Below are 10,521 nucleotides of genomic sequence, written 5' to 3' on the forward strand. Positions count from 1 at the left end.
TTTATTAGAAAATGGAAGACATAGCTAAGACGCAGCTGATCAATCTGCCCCTCGATCTGGGGCTCCACGCAAGATCTCACCGGCCGTGGGGTCGAGAAATGGATCACAAGCACGGGTGAGCACAAAATCCCAGAACACCGGGGGAACCTAGTCATGACCTGCAGAGAGCTGGGACCCAAAGTAACAAGGCTACCATCAGTAACACACCTACGCCCCAGGGACCAAATCCTGCAGTGCCAGTGTGTCCCCCTGCTTAAGCCAGTATATGTCCAGGCCCCGTCTGAAGTTTGCTAGAGAGCCAGATCGAGGGAGAATTTATCAGTGGTCCTTTGTATGGCTTCCATTTTCCAAGTAAATTGCTCCGACAGTTGATTTCTTCACACCCAAGCTGCTTACCTATGACGATTCAGACTCTTCCCAGCCTGGTGGCAAGGTCCTACAATTGTTGCTTCTGGTCGTCCCTTTGACAGCCTCCTTTTGTCCTTGGCCATCAGTGGAGTTTGGAGTGTGACTGTTTGAGGTTGTGGACAGGTGGTCTTTTTATACTGATAACGAGTTCAAACAGGTGCACTTAATACCAGTTAACGGATGGAGGCCAGAGGAGGCCTCTGTAAAGAGAAGTTACAGGTCTGTGAGAGCCAGAATCTGTTTGTTTATAGGTGACGAAATACTTATTTACGAGGAATTGACCAACTTAATTCATTAAAAATCCTACCAATGTGATTTCCCTGATTCTTCACCCCAATCGTCTCTCCAAATCAGTCTGAGGTACCTAACCTAGGATGAAAATACAAGCCCTCTCTCCATCTTTTAAGTGCCGGAGAAACTTGCACCATGAGGCTGGGATATAAGGGTAATTTACAAATAAAATACCCATTATAACAATGGACTTTATCTTTATGTATTTATTATATATTACCCCCTCAGGCTGATTTTGGAAAAGGACATTAACCGTTGTTTGGTGTTTTTCCCTTATTTATCTAAAACAAATGACATGATAAATTACTTGTGTTTATGTGTGTAAGACTTGTGTTTCTGCCCCTGCCATTGCTGCACAAGGTTGCAACATTGTAGATAAATTCAACCACCGACACCTGTCTGCTCTCACATTCTTCTATTCTGCAAATTTGGGGTGGGACACAATAAATAAAGCTTCGCCAGTTTGTTTGTTTTATTGCACAGTCAAGACATAACAATAACGGCATCACGCCGCTAAAGTAGCTTTTGCGAACATCGCTCAAAACATTTGGAGTTGGGAACTGCTTTCTGTAGAAGCTGCTGCATCCCGTCCTCAGAGTAAATTGCCAGAAGCGCCGACACTTCCTCATCATTCCACCGCTCCGGTGTTGTAGTACGTGTGGTCATAACTGCTTTAAAGTACAAAAAAACTACTCGCTCAGGTGTGGATGTGGTTTTGTAGCGAGGAAAAAAATGGCTGCCTAACAAAAAAAATTCAGAGTCTAACGGGGCGTGGTTTGCAATTTGCCCAGCCAATAGAAATAGAATAGAAATTGGCACTCTTTTATCACCAGGTTCGTACCACCTCTCTAGCAGGGACTGAAAATGGCCAAAAGAGTTCCCGGCACTGAGTAGTCCCGGCGGTGTGAACGTGACATTATTGGTACTAACGGAACTAAAGAACCAAAGTACCAGGGAAAGTCCTGCGGTGTGAATGCGGCTATAGTTCATAGTCCAATGTTTGTGTTAGGTGTGTTTGCACGAGTTCAAGAGGAAAAAGGGGGGGGGGGCATGTGTGTGTATGTGTGATACCGGGTGTCAGAGGTTACTAGCACATGACACCTTGTGTTCAATCAACTGCTTCCAGAGGCAGACAGAGCTTTGCAATAGGTCGCTGTAAGGTGCTACTCTTGGTTTTCACCAAGACACTTCGGACAAGCCCTTTGGACCCTGACAGTGTCTTTATCACCCGGCCCATTTGCCAGGAATTTCTTGGTGCTGTGTTATCCACGGTGAGGACGAGATCATATGGGCCGGGTGATAAAGACACTGTCAGGGTCCAAAGGGCTTGTCCGAAGNGTCTTCATCTGGTTTCAAGGCAGGTCACTCAACAGAAACTGCTCTCCTTGCTGTCTCTGAGGAACTGCACACGGCTAAAGCAGCATCCCTCTCCTCTGTCATCATCCTTCTGGACCTGTCTGCTGCATTCGACACGGTGAATCATCAGATCTTCCTTCGCACTCGCCAGACCCAGGTCGTCGCACGCATCTCTGCTTATCTAACAGACATCTCTCAGTGGATGTCTGCTCACCACCTCAAGCTCAACCTTGACAAGACTGAACTGCTTTTCCTTCCGGGAAAAGATTGTCCCACTCTTGACCTAACAATCAACATCGTCCCCTCTATTGTTTCCCCGACTCAGACTGCAAGGAATCTGGGTGTGACCCTAGATAACAAACTGTCCTTCACTGCAAACATAGCTGCTACAACCCGCTGCTGCAGATACACTCTTTACAACATCAGGAGGATACGTCCCCAGCTGACCCAGAAAGCGACGCAGCTTCTGGTCCAGGCTCTTGTCATCTCACACCTAGACTACTGCAACTCCCTCCTGGCTGGTCTACCTGCATGTGCCATCCGACCTCTGCAGCTCATCCAGAATGCAGCGGCTCGTCTGGTCTTCAACCTTCCAAAATTCTCCCACACCTCGCCGCTCCTCCGCTCCCTTCACTGGCTTCCAGTAACTGCTAGAATCCACTTCAAGACACTGGTACTTGCGTACCATGCTGCGAATGGATCTGGCCCTTCCTACATCCAGGACATGGTTAAACCGTACACCCCAGCACGTGCACTCCGCTCTGCATCAGCCAAACAGCTCGCTGCACCGGCACTGCGAGGGGGACCCAAGTTCCCATCAGCAAAAACACGTGGGTTTGCTATCCTGGCTCCAAAATGGTGGAATGAGCTCCCCATTGAAATCAGGACAGCAGAATGCTTACTCATCTTCCGGCGCAGACTGAAAACTCATCTCTTTAGACTCCACTTCGAGTGATAGAATTACTAACAAAGCACTTATATACTAATAAAGGACTGGCTTATCTAAAGCACTTGAAATGTTTTGGCTCTATGAAACCTGATGTACTTATATGATTCTGTTTTCTTCAAGTTTGTATCTTCTTGGTCGAATGCACTTATTGTAAGTCGCTTTGGATAAAAGCGTCAGCTAAATGCAATGTAATCGCAACAGGGGTGAATCGCATCGTATCGCCTGGTGCTTCAAATGTATCGTTAATGTATCGTATCGTTGGCAACCTATCGAGATGCGCATCGCACTCAATGATGGAGATGCACATCCTTAATATAAATACATGTGCCTTGCTTTGCCTAACAACATGGTCAGTATAGGCTTTTTATTTGTCTTACCACAGGCAACATAGTCTCCGTTGGAGGCCAGGCCTACGAAGTTCTTCTCGTTGATGTGACCCTTGAAGGAGCGCAGGCAGTGAGGTTTGTTGACGTTCCACAGCTTCAGCTGACTGTCTGTTGAACTGTTGATTAAAGGGTGTAGATACACGATGACTCAATGCAAAGGCAGGGCACTTTGTAACATGACCTGATAAAACTGCTTTGGAAGGGATAATATTATCAATGTTCAGACACAAAGACAACAACAAAACGAGCCATAAATCAGTGTAAGCATATGTATTTTTGTCAAAGGTAAGAACCACGGTATATGTTTAGTTACAGAGGTTTTCACACATTTCTTGGTCTTATATATTGTAGTACAATGTGCACATTTTTGCTTCACTTCTTTTTGCACATTATCACTTTTATTGATTGGATTTTAGCTTTGTATTTTATTCTTAAATGGAGCAACAGTCCCAAACCCACATTTTCCTGAGGATGAATGAAGTATTGTGGTTCTGATTTAGATTTTTGTCAACAATGCATGTAATGTGGTTGGTAGAAGGGTTCATTTTGTCAGCTAATCTTTTATGAAGTATTTGTTTAGTCTTGGCTTCTCTAATCTTATATTAGTTGAAGTAAACCATTTTATATCATTTCAGTCAAGGAAACTAACCAAGTATCACCTTGTTTTTCCTAAACCACGCTGTTATCATTCATTTTAGCACTCATAATGCACGGCAGCAGCAGAAATAGACTCGGTTTAGCACTAGGCTTTGTTCAGTTTTAATAACTTTAATTAATTATGTAAGTTACTCCTGTCTGCTGTGTCTGTATTCATTATATTGATTAACAAAAACAGTCCATTATAAACAATAATATCTTGTCTCCTTATTCGTCAATGGACATAGAGAAACTCGTTTTTATATTCCAAGGTAAATTTGACTCTTGACTTTTCTCGACAGTCAGGGATTAATGACGTGGTCGAAGTCTCGTCTTTGTCTCAGTTATGTCAAGGACACAGGTATAGTTTAACAACACTGGTGGGTACATAGACTACAGTATATATAAATACTACATGGCACAAGAGTATCTTTGCCGAAGAAAAATACATTGGAATGAAAAATAAATAAATACTAGCTGTTTTGTACATACACACATAGGCTTTTAGCACAATACTACTACAAATAGGCTAGAGTGACTTACGCAGAAACAATTTCCTCTCCGTTGACGAACTTAGCGTAAGACACCGCCTTCCTGTGGCCTTTGAACACCATGATTGGCTGCTTAGTGTTGCGTAGATCGTAGTAGTGGACACAGTGGTCTGCGAGCGAAAAAACAAAAAGGGGTGCATTCAGTAAGTATTTTCTTTTTGTACAACCTTCATTTTCTACTGTACTTCGTTTTGGACGTCAATATCATACTTTTAACTGAACTACATTGATTTGACAGCTTAAGTTACAATACAGATTTTTAGCCAAAACAAGATAAAAACTGAGTGACCTAATTATAGGTTAATTCATCGGGCAGCAATTTACAAAGGAAGTCAAATCAAAATCCACCATTACCAGCGGAAAACCCATGGTCACAAATCTGGGCGTCAAAATCAACAGTGCTTTTAAATGAGATAAACAGAAACTCTGTGGTTTAGTCCAGTTTGTATCAACTGAGGCTCCTTTCCAAAATTAAACCGGTTTTATCCTTTTTAGACTTTGAGCGTGTAATTCATTCCTTTGTTTCTACGCGTCTAGATTACTGTAATGCACTCTATGCCGGCCTAAACAAGACCTCGCTGGCACGCCTGCAGCTGGTACAAAACGCTGCGGCTCAGCTGCTTACAGGAACACGCAAGCATGAGCACATCACACCACTTATGGCTTCCCTCCACTGGCTTCCTGTCCATTTTAGAGTTCATTTTAAGATGTTATTGTTTGTTTTTAAATCACTTAATGGGCTGGCCCCTCGGCTGATCAGCTGCAGCTAGTAGTCCCTAAAACCAAGAAAAAGACCAGGGGAGACCGAGCCTTCTCAACGGTAGCCGCCAGGCTCTGGAACGACCTACCCCCCATGTCAAATTGTCGCCCACCCTCCAAACTTTTAAGTCCCGCCTAAAGACCCACCTCTCTTCCGAGTCAGTTTGAGCTATGTGTTTTATCGATGTTAGGCTTTTATTGTCTGTCCATAGCGTAGGTGTGTATATGTATGTGTGCATATATGTATATCAGTGTATGTATGTGTATGTATATGTCAATCAACAGATAAAGCCGATTAATAATACTAATAATATCAATAATAATGCATAAAAATGATAATTATTGCAGATTACAAATTATAAATAAATCATTTAGGGACAAGGGGGTGAGATTAAATAAGTTATACTTCTTCTCAATCCTTTTCGAACATTAGATGTGGCACTGTTTATGTTGCTAATGCTGCTGCTGTTGTTGTAAATGTCATTTTTTTGTTTTGATTTGTTTTACATGACTATGCACTGCAACATTTGTTTTGTTTTTGTAATTTTACTTGTTCGAAATTAAATGTATCAATCAATCAATAGCCTTTGTGTACCTTGTATTAATTCTTATGTGTGCCTTTTATCTTTTCTTATGTATGCCTTTTATCTATTATAGCATTATATTACAATCATTTATTGTAATATTATATTTTATTATGTTATGTTTGCTGTGAAGCACTTTGGTAAACCCTCTGTTATTAATATGTGCTATAGGAAGTGGATTGGATTGGAGATAAACATTAATTCATCGCTAATCATAATCCAGTAATTTCATACAAGTGATTTTGAAATGTGCCACATAACTGCTATACATTGTACTGTTCTTGTGGTGCTTGAAGAATACTGAGTACTTCAATTGTAGCTGTATAACAAAAACAGTGGACAAACTGAATCTTCTATTTGGGGATTAATAAAGTAAGTCCTCTTCTTAAATAGGATTTAGAATGCAGCACTTTACTTTGATCTCTGGTTGTTTGGTGAGGTGCGAGACTACGCGTCATTCATATCCCATAACAACCAAGACAGGCAGCCAAGGTGAAACGATGTTGTAAAAGACTGACAGTTTTGTGTTTCATACAAGCTCTGTTTTAAGAAACACTACGCCTACTGGCTTTTACTTCAGTGTTCTAGCTTTACTGCAGGCGCTCAACCAACACCTTCAAGGTCAAGGAGGGGCTCGGGGGACTTGGACCTTGGAGACAAAGGGAATGGAGAATATAAGCCAGGGCAATTCACCGCTCGATAAAACGCAGTTTGCTATTTTATCCAATGCTAGGTACTTGAAAGGTTGTTTTGGTGCACAAAATAATTGTTCAGATTCTTATTACTCCCTTGGGAGAAACAGCAGATCAAGTTGTTAGACTGGACCACCTGTGTGTGTGAAACCACAACATAAATATCGTGGTCCACGAGGACGGACTGCTGACTGTGTGAGGTGTTTGCACCCTGTCAGAGTGCAACAATAATAATAAATCACAATGATCTATGAGAATGTTTTTGCCTGGGATTTTAAGCACGGGGAATTCTCATCTTCTTGTTCCCCCCTATGGACTTTTAAAGTGTGAAACAAAACAGATAAACTGCACTCATTGGAGTCTGACCAGATACTGTAACCTGCTTATAAAATAAACTGCAAGGGAATATTTACGAAAACATGTTTGTGATGTCTATGTTAGACAGATATTTATTACAATAATTCACAAGAAAAGGAACAATACGAAGAAAAACAAGATCAAGAAGAAGGAGAAGAATACAAAAAAAAGATGAGGAAGAAGAACAAGGAGGAAAAAGATCACGAACAAAAACCTTCACATAAAGAAGAACAAGAAGAAGATGGAGAGAAACAAGAAGACGCTTTTTTTTTTTAAACCTTCAAGGGTCAATTCTGCTCAATGCTGTTCAAATGCAGTTCTAGAGAAATCGATCCTGATCTCACCTGCGCAGCCGAAGGCCAGATGATACCTGGAGGTCGGACTGAACTTCACACAGCAGACGTTGGCCTTGGCCTCGATGCTGGCCACAGAGTTGTCAAGATTGGTCGACCATAACTTCACTGAAACACAAGAACAAACAAAAACAATTCACCATGACCTGGAAGATGTAAGTCTTGAAAACTGTCAGAAAAAAAGCATTTATCGGTTACCTTTAGCATCATCAGAACCGGAGGCTAACAGCTTTGGGTCCATCAGATTAAAGTCGACACTCCAACACCTTTTTTCATGTTCCTGGAGAACAAGAGAAAAGAAACCGTATACAAGGGACATGACAGATTGGAAACAGATCACAAACAAAGGAAATCTATATGATATAATGATCATACCTGGTAGACTTTGGACCTCTGGCCTGTGAACCCGTCCCACAGGATCACAGTCCCCTCATAGTCACTGCTGGCCAGAAGGTTCTTGTGATAGCTGCTCCAGCTGATACAGCTACAACCAAACAAGGTCGGGATTACTTTCACTTTAAGATGTAAGCTCATAACTTGTCACCTTCTTAATAAGTGCTCCATTTCATATTTCTTTAGACTAGGGCCGTGGTTTTTAGAACAACAGGGATTTGGATATTTTAAGTGGGCTTGCATCAGTCTGTCAATGAAGTAAAACAACATTAATCTTATCCCCTTAAAGCCCACCGTAAAATAAAAATATGACATATTGAAAATCAGTACATTTGAGAGCCTGTTTGTGTCGGATTAACCAAACAAATGATCAAATCAGAAGACCAGTATTCATAGTGTTCTGCAATGCAAAATGACCATTCTTGTCCAAAAGGAAGTCCAATAGCTTTGAAGAGACCATAGATAATGGTTTCAGTTGTTCTGTCGGAATAAATGAACATTATCTATAAATACAAAATACTTAAACTGATATGAGTTTATCAAAATATAGGGACATTCTTTTACATCTAAAACATTGTAGGACATTTATTTCCTCTACCTGATTTTGGAATTGCAGGTCATTTCATTAACAGGGTAGTGGATGTCCACGGCGTCCTGGATCACTGTGCCGTACTCAAACACCTTGATCTTCTTGGTCACACCGGCGATGGCAAAGTAGTCACAGTCACGGTCAAACTCAATACTGAAACACAGGATAGAATACTTGTCAGGATGGATAAAAACAACAGCATAACAACTCTAATATCACACATTGAGCCTTCAAAGATCAAGGCCACAAAGTGCGTCGGACTCGTGTTCAAGGTCATTTTATGTATTTTTTGTACCTGGAGACAATACTGGAGCCGTTGTACAGGTCGCTGGCGTACGAGAGGGTGGCGAGCGGCCGCACAGAGTTGTAGCGGGTGAACTTTGACAGGCACTCCATGAAGTCATCCAGCTGGTTCAGGTTCCTGCCTTCATCTGAACACACATTATTAAAAAACTGTTCGATAAGAGCAATAGCCGCATTCACACCGCAGGACTTTCCCTGGTACTTTGGTTCTTTAGTTCCGTTAGTACCAATAATGTCACGTTCACACCGCCGGGACTACTCAGTGCCGGGAACTCTTTTGGCCATTTTCAGGTCACTGCTAGAGAGGTGGTACGAACCTGGTGATAAAAGAGTGCCAATTTCTATTCTATTTCTATTGGCTGGGCGAATTGCAAACCACGCCCTGTTAGACCCTGAATTTTTTTTGTTAGGCAGCCATTGTTTTCCTCGCTACAAAACCACATCCACACCTGAGCGAGTCGTTTTTTTGTACTTTAAAGCAGTTATGACCACACGTACTACAACACCGGAGCAGTGGAATGATGAGGAAGTGTCGGCGCTTCTGGCAATTTACTCTGAGGACGGGATGCAGCAGCTTCTACAGAAAGCAGTTCCCGACTCCAAAGGTTTTGAGCGGTGTCCGCAAAAGCTACTTGAGCGGCGTGATGCCGTGATTGTTATGTCTTGACTTTGCAATAAAACAAACAAACTGGTGAAGCTTTATTTATTGTGTCCCACCCCAAATTTGCAGAATAGANGTCTGTTAGACAAGCAGAGATGCGTGCGACGACCTGGGTCTCTGAGCGGGGAAAGGACATAATTAATTGGGTGTCGTCAGCATAGCAGTGGTATGAAAAACCATGCGGGCTAATGACTGATCCGAGCGAGTTTGTGTACAGAGAGAAGAGGAGGGGACCGAGGAAAGAGCCCTGAGGGACCCCTGTAGTTAATTGACAAGGGTCGGACTCTGACCCTCTCCAAGTTACCCTGTGGGTACGGTCTGAGGTATGAGGTGAGGAGAGAAAGTGCAGAGCCTGAAACTCCAAGTTCTTGGAGAGTGCGAAGGAGGATCTGATGATTCACTGTGTCGAATGCAGCAGACAGGTCCAGAAGGATGATGAGTTGGTGAGGTCCTGATAATTTATTCCGGGAAATTACTCTGACCTACTAATTAACCTAACCGAAGTTATTGAGTCTATGTAAGTTTACTGGTTGGCTCAGATCCACCAACGTCAGCAATATCTCACCTCGATTAACTCCCCAAAGAACCAGGTTCAATTAACAGCTGTTTCAATTCAGACAACTCTCTTAAATCTGTTTAAGCAATCCCGAAGGATTTTGATATCAGTAAATGAGGTGTGGCCCTACCAGGGTGCAATCTAACCTTTGAAGCAGGAGAGGAGAGCGCAGATGTCTTTTAAGTTGTCCCAGTCCAAAAGGTGGGATCAGTTTATTTGAAAAAAAATAAGTCCAAACTAATACAGGGTTTTTACCTTCTCTCTTTACAATTATAATTGTACTGAACATATCATGCTTTGGTTATTCTCTAATCTAAAACCTTACTTCAGTTTTACATTTATCACCAAAATTGTAATTTTAACTGCCCAATTCAGTTGTGATTTTAAATCTCCCGATAGAATTTAGAGGCATTTCCTCATAAATGACCGGTGATAATAAAAAGCACATTCAAACTTTCATTTTCACCCAATCAATTCACATCAATTTCATACCTTTTTTCCGACACAGACGGCGGGAATAACATTCAAAAACCCATTCATATCCGCATGAATTCGGAGGAAGATTCCTCACAGGTGGCGGGCCTAATATTCATAGACGTTTCTTCCGACACAGATGGCGGGAATAACATTCAAAAACCCATTCCTATCTGCATGAATTTGGAGGAAGATTCCTCACAGGTGGCGGGCCTAATATTCA

General features: G+C 42.1%; 1 protein-coding gene across 1 annotated transcript in view; it reads left to right on the plus strand.

The window, feature by feature from the left end:
* cop1 (COP1 E3 ubiquitin ligase) overlaps positions 1 to 10,521 on the plus strand; it is a 19,386-nt gene that overhangs the window by 5,751 nt on the left and 3,114 nt on the right. The window lies entirely within an intron of this gene.

This window comes from Notothenia coriiceps, unplaced genomic scaffold (assembly GCF_000735185.1).
Source record: "Notothenia coriiceps isolate Sejong01 unplaced genomic scaffold, NC01 NC01_scaffold00005785, whole genome shotgun sequence".
Lineage (NCBI taxonomy): Eukaryota > Metazoa > Chordata > Actinopteri > Perciformes > Nototheniidae > Notothenia > Notothenia coriiceps.